The sequence below is a fragment of the Xenopus laevis genome, chromosome 9_10S (assembly GCF_017654675.1).
Source record: "Xenopus laevis strain J_2021 chromosome 9_10S, Xenopus_laevis_v10.1, whole genome shotgun sequence".
NCBI classification, from domain to species: domain Eukaryota; kingdom Metazoa; phylum Chordata; class Amphibia; order Anura; family Pipidae; genus Xenopus; species Xenopus laevis.
Window position 1 is genome coordinate 64,602,205 of NC_054388.1, and position 13,739 is coordinate 64,615,943.

Genomic DNA, 13,739 nt, shown 5'->3' on the forward strand with positions numbered 1-13,739 from the left:
CGCTCTGTGTGCTGGTCCTAATTTCTTAAGGGAAAGTTCTTATAACCCCATTTAATGTTTCAGAGGGTGATGGGAATCAAATAGCAAATACTGATTGGTGTGAGTGGGTTTCCTGTATACAACAATATCCAGGTTTCCCCTTCTTTGATAACTATTACACAGTGCAAAAATGCCAGTTTGCAGTCTTTCACATCTTCCCTAGTGAACTTGATGTTTTTGTCCACCGAGTTCATGTGTTGTGTGAAAGCTGGAACCTCATGTGCTTCAATTGACTCAAGTGTTGTCCACATATCTGAACCAACGACGATGCTGTTTCCTTGAAAGTATTCAGGACTTTCTTTTCCACTTTTTCCATGTAAAGGTTTGCTATGATTGGAGACACAGGTGAACCCATGGCACAACCATGTTTTTGTCTGTAAAAGACTTCCTTGAGCTTGAAGTGGTATTAAGGCATAGGTCTAGTCTAGACTAGACTCAACAGTCTATCTACACCTCAAGGAACATGGCAGTTTCAAAACAATTAACCCAGTGACTTCAGAACAATTCACACTTCCAGTCTTGTTCATTGAAAGATTTACACCTGCCTCAATGAAAATCATGGTGCCATTGTGACTGGTTTCCACTTTCACACATCTGTGAGTTTCACCCAACACTTTACTGAAGTCCAATGGAACCATTGAGAGTGGATGTCTGTGACTTTGCTACCCTCAAGGATTTTAATGCCGGAGAATTCCCCACCACTTCAGTTAAACTAAAGAAGCCACTCAGAAAGTGGTGAAACATTTTCAAGAAAAACTCTAAGGGGCATATTTATCTAGGGTCGAATTTGAATTGAAAAAAGTTCGAATTCAAAAAGACCAACCGAAATTTTAAGTCTAAGTTTTTTTTTGTCAAATAGGTCCATATTCGGCCAAATTCGAATAGTACAAATCGAATTCGATTAGAAGTTTTCCAAAAAAACCTTTTGATTTTTCAAAGTCCACCAATTGACTCCAAATATTCTAGGAGGTCCCCCATAGGCTAAAACAGCAATTCGGCAGGTTTTAGATGGCGAATGGTCAACGTCGACAGTACATGATAAATTTCTATATTCGAATTTTTGAATTTTTTTCAAATTCAAATTGAATTTGGACTATTCCCTAGTCGAAGTACACAAAAAATAGCTCTAAATTTAAATTTTTTTCATTTGAAAAATTGCCTCGACCTTTGATAAATCTGCCCCTAAATGTCCAGTTGCCTTTAACTTGATTCTACTAGATGCTGTATTATCATAATCTGGATAAATGAGAATCTTCATAGACTTTATCTTGGGATGTCTAATTTGGGGAGCAAAAGAGGCAGTTATATACTGTATATATATATATATATATATATATATATATATATATATATCTCCTTCAGGTATTACCTATATTTATATTTTTGCTTATTTTTGTATTTTCATAGTTTAATCATGCATGTCTTAAAAGCTGTGGTGAATGCTCATTGTTCTGTCTTACCAAAGGAAAAAAAAATCCTCTTACATTATTTATTTTAATGAAAATGAAAGTGTTTAAGATTGTGGCAGATTTTTTCTACAACCTTCAACACAAGCTGTTTTTCCGAGCCATGTTATCAAATATTAATTATTATAATTGAAAACCCTAATTAAAGAGAAGTTATTAACCAAACCAGGAAGCACTGAAGAAAAATAACTCACCAGCAACATCTAACATTGCCAATATAAATATGCCCATTCAATTACAGTGCACCTAAAAAAAAAAAATAATAAAAACGCCACTTATTGACAGGATTTTTTTCAAACTCTCTTTCTGTTCTTATTTAATTCATAAAATGGTTATGCTTGTAATGACTGAAGTACCGTACTTATTGTGTAATGGCAAACAGGAATTTCAGTCAGGACTGTGCTGCTAAGAATTTATGCATATTTGATATCATTTTTTTATAAATTGCCTACCAAATACCTGTCCAAGAGTCTTATCTGTACAGTAGATATACATGTATACATTAGTAAAATATACATGGGTGTCCTGTTGGAAAACACAGATTCTATAATGATGTTATAAGAAATGATGTACTGTAGCTATGGCATCATATTGATGCAATATTGCAATATGTAACTCCATTCTATTGCATTGCTTGGTAAAGCAATGACAAAGAAATAATCAAGGAAATTACAAATAAAACCAAACCATTTTCTTGGGAGGAAGTTACTACCAAAGCCTATCACTATTTAATAACCACTAGAAACAGACAATCTAAGATACTAGCACCAGTTGTATGTCACCCCTCTGAGTCTCAGCCACATAAGCAGCACCAACAACAAAGCTGCACTTCCGATTGGAAGTCAGTCAGTACTCCATCCCTGGAGAATTGGCTGGGATCAATCAGGTCAGTACTCCCACTAATCCAATTGACATATATATCCAGGGGATGCCCTAAGAACATCTGGGAGAATTGGACACTTGCTATGAGTTAGGAGACTTACAGTATGTCTAGATCCTAGGCATGGTCTTTGACACTATGTATGTATGATGGTGTTTGAAATCCCTATCACAACCAGTTTGTTTCTAAGAACTCATGCATACAAAAAGTTTGCCTAAATTACGGTACTCCTCTCCAACCCCCACTCCCCTGTTTAAATCTTTACAAATAAACCTGTTTAAAAAAAGAGAACACAAACCTATGAAGAAGAACTAGATATAGATGACACTTTTTAAAACAGTAATAATATAAAATTAAATGTTAATATTAAGTATCTAAAGTTGTAGGTGATATATTAGGCCAGCTTCCAGAGTAAGGTGAGGGTCAATGTGCAAAGTGCAATAAAAAAAAAAAGAACGGAGCAAATGACCACAAATTCACTACCACTACGCTAATTCACTAGTATGCAAAGTTGCACCCTGGGTGCCGTACACTGGCAAATTTTTGCTATCGTTATTCGGCAGTGCGAGCATTTTATAGCGAAGATGCGTTAGCATTCATTTGTGCCTAGCGAAATAAGCATACGGCAGGTAATTTAAAGTTGTATGGAGGTCTTTATTATAAATGTTGGTGCCAATGCTTGAAGTTACCACTTTTTATTACACATGTCCAGGGAACCTTAAAAAAGACAAGAGCGTTAATATAATGACCTACATATGAGCCCACTGTAAAATTCATGTTCCATATGTCATGAAATATGTGGAGAAAATCGGTTACCCAAAAAAAGTCTAAGTTAGGAATTTTGCAGCCAATCCCACTTAAAAAAAGGAAAAGTCACCAGCATTTTTTGACCTTTAATGCATTTTCAGCACACACAATATGATGTAAGTGACAGAAGATTGAGGAAGATGTAGCTTCTTTTTTTCTTTTTTTTTTTTGCCTGGCCTGAGGTGGCGAAGTCAACTCTGGCGAAAGAGGTAACATTCAGTAAAGTCTGCACTCTAGTGAATTTGCGGAGTAACGATCATTCGCCAGAGCGAAAAATTCTGGCGATAGAGTGCCAATGAATGTTAGTCCCATTAGCTAGCAAATTGGCGCCTGCACCGTTTAGTGAATTGGCGATGTCACTGCTGGTGGCTACTCTGGTGAAGAGTCGCTAGCGTTAGCCACTTCGCCCTTTAGTGAATCTGCCCTATAGTGAGGCATCATGCCTATAGTTGAACTAAAATTTTTAGAAGTATTGATGCTCCTTATAGAGTTTTATTGGGCATGCCCTGAGTGCTAGCTAATCCCAAATACTTCACACAGGATTCAGGTGAATCCCAAACTCCTGTTGGTAAAAATCTACTGTATGTTCTGTGCCATAGAATTAACATGCCCATGCACAAACTGTTACATGCATGTAGCTCCTGCTTACAAATTGATGGCAATTTTTTAACACTTAGATTTTTTAATAATTAGATTTCGGGTTCAGTTGAGCCAAGCTCTTGAATTGGCCAAATCTGAATCCTGCTGAAAGAGGCTCGGATTCGTACGACTCCTGAAGCAAATTCTGGATTCAGTGCACCCCTAAACCTTCTGCATACTCATTTATTATACCTAAATATCTTATTTGTATGTAAGAGTTATATATAATAGCAATACAAATGCTCTACTTTCACAAATATTGAAGTTGACTTTGTATCTATCTTTTGAGTTGCCTGTGTTAAATTGCAAGCGAAATTGTAAGTGTGCAACTCTCTTCTGCGTTGTCACAAAAAAGACTAGTCTTAAAAATCAACATTCATGGGCATATTTATTATGCTGTGTAAAAAAAACAGCAGAATTATACACCACACATCACTATGTTTCGCCGCTGTAAAAACCGGCGTAAATCTTTTTTTACATGTTTCTTCTTAGAGTAACTTCTGTCAGAAGCAATTTAAAATAACGAAGTCAAATCTGACATTTACATGGCGTAAACTCATACACACCAATTTGCCATTTATTTTATACACCTTTTTACATTGTTTTGTCGGCAAATTCTCATTTTACACAGCATAACAAATATGCCCCTTAATGTTACTGTTCAAGGGGTCCTATGAAAATGCCTTAACTATTTCATGAAGTCTACACTGATTGACAAACTGGAATGAGAATTTTATATTGTCTATAGAAAATTATAGGGATCTACAAAAGAGTGTTTTTGGATGTTGAGCAATAAGACAGATAAGCGTAAATAACATATTGTATGAATTATAGATAAATATCTAGGTGGTAGAAAGATCTGTGAAGAGCATTTGTAGTCATCAGTCAGGAAGTGGGGATGATAAGAGATGGTCTAGCAGATATGGTCAGAGCAAGTTGTGGTGTTTTTGGCAATGATACAAAGGATTTAAGAAGTATACCAATCCTTTCAATCTTTAACATTTATGGTTTGAGGCAATGCTCATGGTTTCATGGTTGTAACTAACTGACTGAAATCTGAAACTTTCTGAAATCTGAGACAGAACTGATGGCTGAGGTCAGGACTGAAGATATATCCTTGGCTATAAAGATCTTATTGTAAGTCAGATTATCTCATCAGGGAAGGAGAAGAATAGAGGTCCTAAGGACAGAGCATTCAGATATCCTATCAAAATACTGAATCTGTTGTGATTCATTACATTTCAGTCCAATTCATGATTTCAGTCCGAGTAAGCTGAGACAATAATCAACCCCTGGTAATCAGTACCTCATAATAATTCAATTGTAGACTAGTCCTTTACCTCCTTTAGTTTGTTGGAGAGTGCTCACCAAGTTCTAAATAGAGAAAATAAAATCCAGAGAGCACCATACATTTAATAATATCATAGTGTATTTATTGCAGGAGTGTCATGCACCTGATAATAAAAACTTCATATATTATATAAAAATATAAATATCTAAAAATACAGTATAATAAAGATTAAATACTGTATTAGGAAGAGCTAGGTACATCATTTACCAAACACCCTAATTTTGTCTCATGATTATAGTTGGGTCACTTTGCTATGATGTGATGCCGATAATGTAGTCTCATGCCCTGGAAGTGACCTGAATTATTTATTATAAAATGACTTGTAAGAAGCTGATACTGCTTATTGATTCTTCTGACTTTTGGAAATCAATATACCCCTGTCTGTTCCTTTTTTCCCCTCTGACCTACTATATGTGTTGAAGAAATGAGATCCTCTTCATTTAGCTCTCTTCCCTGTGATGTTCATTTGGGGGCACATTTACTAAGCTCGAGTGAAGGATTCAAATATAAAATAATTTCGAAGTATTTTTTTGGGTACTTCGACCATCGAATATGGTACTTCGACTACAATTTCAACTTCAAATCGAACGTTTCGAACTAAAAATCGTTCGGCTATTCGATAATCGAAGTACTGTCTCTTTAAAAAAAATTTCGACTACCTACTTCGCCACTTTAAACCCACCGAGCACCAATGTTAGCCTATGGGGACCTTCCCCATAAACTTTCTAAGCTTTTTTTGATCAAAGGGAAATCCTTCAATCAATGGATTAAATTCCTTCGAAGTATTTGCGGTAAATCCTTCGACTTCGATATTTGAAGTCGAAGGATTTTGCTTCGATGGTCGAATATCGAGGGTTAATTAATTAGACCCTTAATAACTGTGCCCCTTGATGTCAGCATGTCCGTGAGGCAACTAGTTCAGTTTCAAGCCATTTTGTAAAATGAAGAAGATGACTGCCATTATATTTTCTATAAATGCTGATCAACAATTCTACTTATGTATTCTCTGTGACATAATACCAAATGTAAATAATAATAATAAACAAAATCACCAAGGATTTTATACTAGGGATGCACCGAATCCAGGATTCGGTTTGGGATTCAGCCAGGATTCGGCCTTTTTCAGCAGGATTCGAATTCGGCCGAATCCTTCTGCCCGTACCAACCAAATCCGAATCCTAATTTGCATATGCAAATTAGGGGCGGTGAGGGAAATCTCGTGACCTTTTTCGGCTGAATCTTTCGCAAAGGATTCAGGGGTTCAGCCGAATCCAAAATAGTGGATTCGGTGCATCTCTATTTTATACCCATATAAAGGAACACAGCAGAGACTTAAAACTTGTAAATGATGATCTGCATCGTTACCATTGTATTGTTTATTACACCTTGCAGCTTCAGCAGCCTGTGCAATGTGCCATTTACTGATGTTACACAGTATACAGTATGTTCTCCTGGCCAGTTATACTCAGCCTGTTTCTGGTAACAGGTTGGCAGTTACTAAATGAAAGGGAAGGGACATCAACTGTAAAGCTGTCCCACTGCACACCCTAGTTATGTATAGGAGTTAACGAAAAAGAAATAATTCACCAATTAGAATACTTTTGACCAAAAATGTAATTATAGGTGCAAGAAAATTCACCAATGAGATTCCAGATTCCCAGCACTATGTCAGGCATATTGCCTTCTTACATACAGATATTATTATATCATTTTTGTGCTTGGAAAAAAAACAAGTTTTCCAGTCACTTTACTACCTTAATTATATTTATCCCCTTAATTACAGATGCAAAAGCATTGACCAATGAGACTACTGATTCCCAGCACTATTTCATCCATCTTGCTCTTTTCTTACATACAGAGATATATTATGCCATTATAGGGTCATTATATTGCACTGGAATTAAACATGGGGAGGACGGACAGACTTATTCAGTGCTGGGGGAAAATGTTCTTAATGTTTTCAAATCAAAATGTAGGAAAGATCATGGAACCAGATTTACACAGATCAGCTGCAATTTACACTGAATGTTTATTTTGCATTGTAATGCAACTTTGGGCCCTGGAGAGATGGGGAAAAGTTTTATTGAGCAATATTGCTTTAAGAATACAATCCTGATTTTGCTGTTGCAGCTCCCAGCATACCTTAACCACAATAATATGTTAAAGCATGCTGGGATTTGTAGTCCAGCAACAACTAAGGGACAGACTTATTATGTAGTGTAAAAAAATGGTAAAATAATTTGCCATACATCCCCAGGTAGCACTGTTTAAAAAACTGGGTAAAAATTAAGTAATTTTTTGACGCCTTTTCCTTGAGCAATTTCCATCAGAACTTACCTTTAAAGGTCTGAAGTAGTGAAAAATAATGGTGGAAAATCTGGCATTTGCATGGTATAAAATAACACACCTTGATAAATTTGCCATTTATTTTACACAGCTTTATACACTGTTTGTTTTCAGAAAATTTCTCTTTACACTGCATAAGTACCCTACTAAGCTCGAGTGAAGGATTCAAATTCAAATTTCAAAGTATTTTTTTGGGTACTTCGACCATCGAATGGGTCAAATTCGATCTAATCGAATGATTCGATTAAAAAATCGTTCGACTATTCGACCATTCGATAGTCGAAGTACTGTCTCTTTAAAAAATACTTCGACTACATACTTCGCCACTTTAAACCTACCGAGGCAGAATATTAGCCTATGGGGGCATTCCCCAGCACTAACATTTTTTTTATCTAACAAAAATCCTTTGATCGATCGATTAAAATAGTTCAAATCGTTTGATTCGATGGATTTTTACTTTGATCGTTCAATCTAAGCATTTGCGCTAAATCCTTCGAATTCGATATTCGAATTCAAAAGATTTAACTATTTGTTGGAGTAGAATAGGACTGTTTTTTTGGAAAGCCCAGGAAAACTGCTAGTGTTCCCATGAGTTTCATAAAATAATGTATATTTCTATGTAGGGGAGCTAATGAGGTTTGAAGGAATTTTTCTGTGGAGACCAAAAAAAAAAAATCAAAATCAACAAACGAAATGTCCAAAGGACACATAAATATGGGAAAGCATGATCATACATGTGGAGACTCAATCTGGTTGATGCGGGCCTAGAAACGTCCATGTCTCTCACTGCCTTTGTGTTACTTTAATTACTGAGATGTAGCAAAAGAAAAAAAGAAATCAATAAAGCTGACGCATTGTAATGGGTAGATATATTATAGCAACACAACAGGCCAGTTATTGAAAATCTTCCACTGTTTCTTACATCTCAAGGTCAACAGCAGTGGTATTCATAACACCATTTAAATTACACAAAAAAAAAAACCCAGCACAGCTTTATGAGTGTTTCATGCCACAGAGAGTGCTGACAGGAACTCTTCTATAATTAATGGCATTTTTACAGGAACTTGCATCATCTTGTGACTGTTGTGTGATGAGTCAGTAGAAATGTGGAGAAAACATAACTTGTAGACCAAAAGTGTAATGCTACCTGAAGTATGAAACAAACATACGGGTATGGGATCTGTTATCTGGAAACCCGTTATTCAGAAAGCTCCAAATTACAAGATGGCCATCTCCCACAGACTTCATTTTAATCAAATAATTTAAATTTAAAAAAAATAGTTTGCCTTTTCTCTGTAGTGATAAAACAGTACCTTGTACTTGATCCCAATCTTTATTGGAGGCAAAACAATCCTATTGAGTTTATTTCATGTTTGAATGATTTTCTTGTAGACTTCAGATATAGAGAGCCAAATAAAGGAAAGGTCCCATATCTGTATTCCATGATGGACCAAAACCAAGGTACTGTTGTAAAATTTACAAATGTTAAAAGGTGGCTAACATAAGTTTTAACCTATTAATTCTACAATTGCCCTCTCCAAAACAGGCAGCCCAGGGTTACAGACATAACCTTTTCTCACTGGTTTATTCTCTTGCATCTGCAATTTGCTTTGGACAGTAGAATTCTAGTTGGTTTTCATGTGTAATTTTTCTCAACTTCTGTAGAGAACTAGGGGGCGTAGTGAAACACCTTGATGGTTGGGCCTAGTGTCCCTTTAAACCCAACTGTAACACCATCCCACAGTACACCTTAGTTTTCCATAGGGGTTGCTTAAGACTGTAATTATACATGTAAGAAAATTCACCAATAAGAATTGTACTGTAAAAAACAACTTCCCTATGAATTCAAAAGAATTGACCAATGAAAATGCTGATTCCCAGCTCTTGCTGTTATACACACAGAGATTATGTCATTTTGGCTTTATTATATTACCCTGGAATCAGACATAAAAGACAGACTTTTTTTGTGCTGGGAAACTTTAGGGCATGGACACACATGCATTTTTACGCAGCGGTATCGCCACGTTTTTTAAAAAAAGCAGACCGCAACGTAAATAAGATAGCCACTGCCTATGCTTGAAACCGCTTACCGTATTTATGCGGCAGTCGGCTTTTTTAAAAAAAACGCGGCATGGACCGTGGCTTAAAAATGCATGTGTGTCCATGGCCTAAAGCTTCCAACTCCAGTTGCAGGAACAAAGAACATGGAACCATATTTACACAGACTGGGAGGATTTTTTTGCATTTTAATGCTGTTACACAATATGGAGATTTTTGGAAACCTTTTGGAAACGTTTTATTGTGCAATAATGCTTTAGAAATACAACCCTGATGTTGCCGGATTACAGATCCCAGCATGCCTCAACCTCCATTTGTATTCGAGCAATAACTGATTGCTGGAGCAGAGCAGGGTTTACTCTCAATTTGAGCACTATAGTAGGGTTTCGTTTTCCTTTAAAAGAGGATTATTCTCTCTGTGATTATAGCATTTTCGTGATAATTAGGAGATTAGGTTCCAGGAGACTATTGGTTCTGTACCATGGACCTTTTTTACAAGAACATTTTTTAAAATAAATTCACCAGTTTAGAAACAGCGAGGCCCAACTATTAGTGCTCTGTGTAAAGTTACACCGTGTCCAACTATCAACAATTTGAAAAGTCAAATTAAAAGTTCACCGGGCCTATATCTTTCTCATAAGTGATATTTTCTACTACATTTAAGTGCAAGCTCCTAAGTTGATATAAAATCATTTGATGGTTTCAAGTATTTCAATTTCAAGTATATTTTTAATATCATTTGCAGGTTTACCTGCAATAGATCGTCCTTGAGACATATCTCGCCATAGCCCTTTCATTAAACGTAACCAATGTTTTGTCACAGCCACAAACCTCTGACCTATAGCAGCTGCCTTGTCCACCAATAACTGACATGGATTTGCAAGGCACTCATACATATTAATAAGGGCTGCTGCTGCAAGGAAACCTGACACTTATCGATGTACTTGCCGAGCACTTTTGCGTTTCATGTCACCTGAGGCCTGGAAATAATTTCTGCTGATGTGTGGTGACTGTCACCAAAATGGTATCAGTATAGTCAATAGACCCCCCTAAGCATGACTTAAAATGACTAGCTGGACAAAATAAGGTGTGCTGAGCAGACTTAACTATGGTTATTATATTTTCCTGGCCTCTGATCAAACCGTGAATTTATATCTTTATCTATATGTAGGGCAGGTTGACCTATAAGGGGTATGCTGACAGCGCTATATCATTTGTATATATTTATTTAAGGGGCCAGAATTGAATTTTTACACATCACAGAACATCACTGCATTGAATGTTGGCTGAAGATACATGAGGGATCATTACAGAAAATGAAGAATCCAATCAGCATGTGTTTTAGTATGAAACAAAGTTCTACATCATTGTAAAAATATGCAAAAATCCCTTAATAATACGCTGTGAAATCTGCATATTGGGTAAATTGGCTCCAAGATGCATCATTGACATTACTCATACTGCCATCTAATGGAGCAGATGAACGCTTGGAATTAAATGCATCTACAGGCATGGAGTGTATCTTTACTGCATACACTGCAGCTGCATCGTGTGAGCCTTGTCCCAGCCTTCCGTCGTGTGTATATACATAGACAAAAATAATGGCACCTATTTCCATATACAAATCCAACAGAGGAAATAGCCGTCTGTGTTCACAACCATGGCAAATGAATATTCTTAATAATGACCTAAAAATAGTATTGCTGCTACTTTATGTGGTATATTTGTATTTTCTTTTTAAATATCACTACAATTGTTCATGGAACAACCCAAGAAATAATAATATTGGACTACTGTGCATTAATAAAGGCCCCTGATCACGTTATGCTGCTTTGCTAACAAATAAGCGAGTCAGCATTTTCCTCTGGCACAGAAAAGAAGCTTGTTCTCCTTTAAGATCAGCAGCTACCATTTTATGGATGCTGTGCTCCAGCCTTAGTATTATTCCTCCTTGGATGACACCAAGCAATTATCAGAGGCCCCCACCAGATTATTCCAATGGCAGTCACCATCACCAAGATACTTCCCCCGATCCTGTGTGGCTGTATATACCAGCAATGTGGATATAGAGAGTAGCATAATTTATTGTTAGAGGGGTGGGGATGGAGATGAGCCCTGTTTCCCCCAACAATCTCACTGTAACAAGAGCTTGACCACATCTGTGTTGTGACTGCAGCCTTCACTATCGGCTTTGGGTCGCTCTGTACTTCTGATGGCGCAGAACACTGACATTAACCATTATGACCTCCAGTGGGAGCAGACAAAAATCATATTCCATATAAATACTGGTGCAGCTAGTCAGCTTTTCATCAGATAGCACCCCCTTTTACAATATTCCACAATATGCCACTCAACGCCAATGTAACAAGATGATCTAAACCTGCAGCAGGGACAGGCACAATTTCAATGTCAGGACTGAAACCCACAGCATAAATAAACAGAAATCATGTAATAGGCAACAAGACTGTCCATATACATAATAGGATTTTTTCTCTGCCCTGAACAAATTATAGAATGCTGCAAGACAAATGCACAATACATGAGCCAAAGGAAGAAATAGGCATTGTAGAGCAGGGAAAGATGTTGCTTACCTGATGTAGGAGAAACCCTGCAAATCATATCAGCAGACCTGCACCAACAGATGACAAGACTTGCTATGTAGATCCTCTAGAAAAATGCAAAAACCTCCAACTGCCCAAGCAAATAAATGATATTTGGGGTTAATCCATAACCACTGAGAAAGACTGTGATGCTTCTTCACAAGCCTCTCCTTTCCTTGCACTGCTTCCTGCTCCGAGCATCCCTCTACAGTGGTTAATATATAATAGGAAAGGGCTTAGAGAAGCATACAGGACTGCAAGGGAACCATGGACGGTAGCTCCACCTGCTGGAAACACGACCAATTGCAAACCTCTGTTTTGCCAGTGTACACATTTCCAACAAACAGCTTTTCTGCAAGGGTTTTTTTGCCGCATGGCTGACACAACACAGTGGTAATGGATATTATAGAATAATGAATGGAAAATGCATTTGTTTTAATGGTGTGTGCTGAAAAATATAGAGAGATGCCGGATATTTCTTGACAAATAGAGGAATAATGGCTGTTGCTAAACTAGGGGGCTGGATTTGGCTTCAGGTTTGCATAGGCCGCATTTGTATGCTTACACCCTATGCTAGAACTGTGATTTGCGTTTGTTGTCCTATACTGTTTAGTTTGTTTAGCTGCCCAGACAGGGTGACAGCTATTTGCACCATAACATTGCTGTGAATATTGCCTTCAAAACTGAGTTCTGCTGGCTCTGAAATAATGAATGGGTATAGGCATCAGTGTGCACACTGTGTAGAAAGACAATGAAGGGACTGGCAAAACACAACTCTATGGCCGCCAATAGCCTGACCAGGCAAACTGAGCCATATTGATCAAACACACTTTAAGACTGCTGAATTTTTAAAAAGGGAATGTTGCTTTGATTTATTGCAGTTGGCGGTGATTTGTACATAGCGAACATCCACATGAATATTTGTTACACAGTTTGCTGCAGTTTTAAATCAGACCTTTGATCATTGAAGTAATGGATTAGGTAACCAAACTGGGACTTGTGTCATGGCTGAGTGCCTAAATTACATTTGTCTACTAAATAGATGAGATGCAAGGTAGAGATAGTTCATAGAACCACACCCACTTTAGAGTAAGCCCCCCCACTACCACTTTTGGGACTTTGCAGTTTGGAATTTCCTGACTTAATCTGAAAAATTGCAAGTTAGTTAAGAGAGGGATATTGGGGGGGGGGGGGTTGTTATTGAATACAATTGAGTAATATCTAGAAAATCTCAGGTTGAAGATAACGATGGAGAGAAGGCCATAGAGAATATGCAATGTTTTGGGGTCACACAAAGAGGCGTGACCCCAAAACGTTGTACTCTGCATTAAACACACAAGGCAATCTTGCTTGCATCAATCCTGTGTTCCTTTGGATTTCTTTCTATTGGCCTGATAACCCTCATGTACCACATTTTCTAGGCATGGTTATTGCTCTAGATTTGCATTGTACCTTGAATGCACAACCAAGTGCCTGTTGGTATATACTCCTAAAGGCATATTTATAAAGTTGTGCACAAATTATACATATGCCATGCACGGGGATTGTGTAAA

At 37.2% G+C, this 13,739-nt stretch overlaps 1 protein-coding gene across 4 annotated transcripts in view; it reads right to left on the reverse strand.

Moving 5' to 3' along the window:
• Positions 1-12,384, reverse strand: part of LOC108702974 (sodium channel protein type 2 subunit alpha) — a 98,516-nt gene extending 86,132 nt beyond the window's left edge. For all 4 annotated transcript variants that reach the window (XM_018238837.2, XM_018238835.2, XM_018238836.2 and 1 more), the window contains exon 1: positions 12,178-12,384. The gene's annotated coding sequence lies outside the window, so the exon portion shown is untranslated. The remainder of the gene's footprint in view (positions 1-12,177) is intronic.
• Between the last annotated feature and the right edge of the window lie 1,355 nt (positions 12,385-13,739).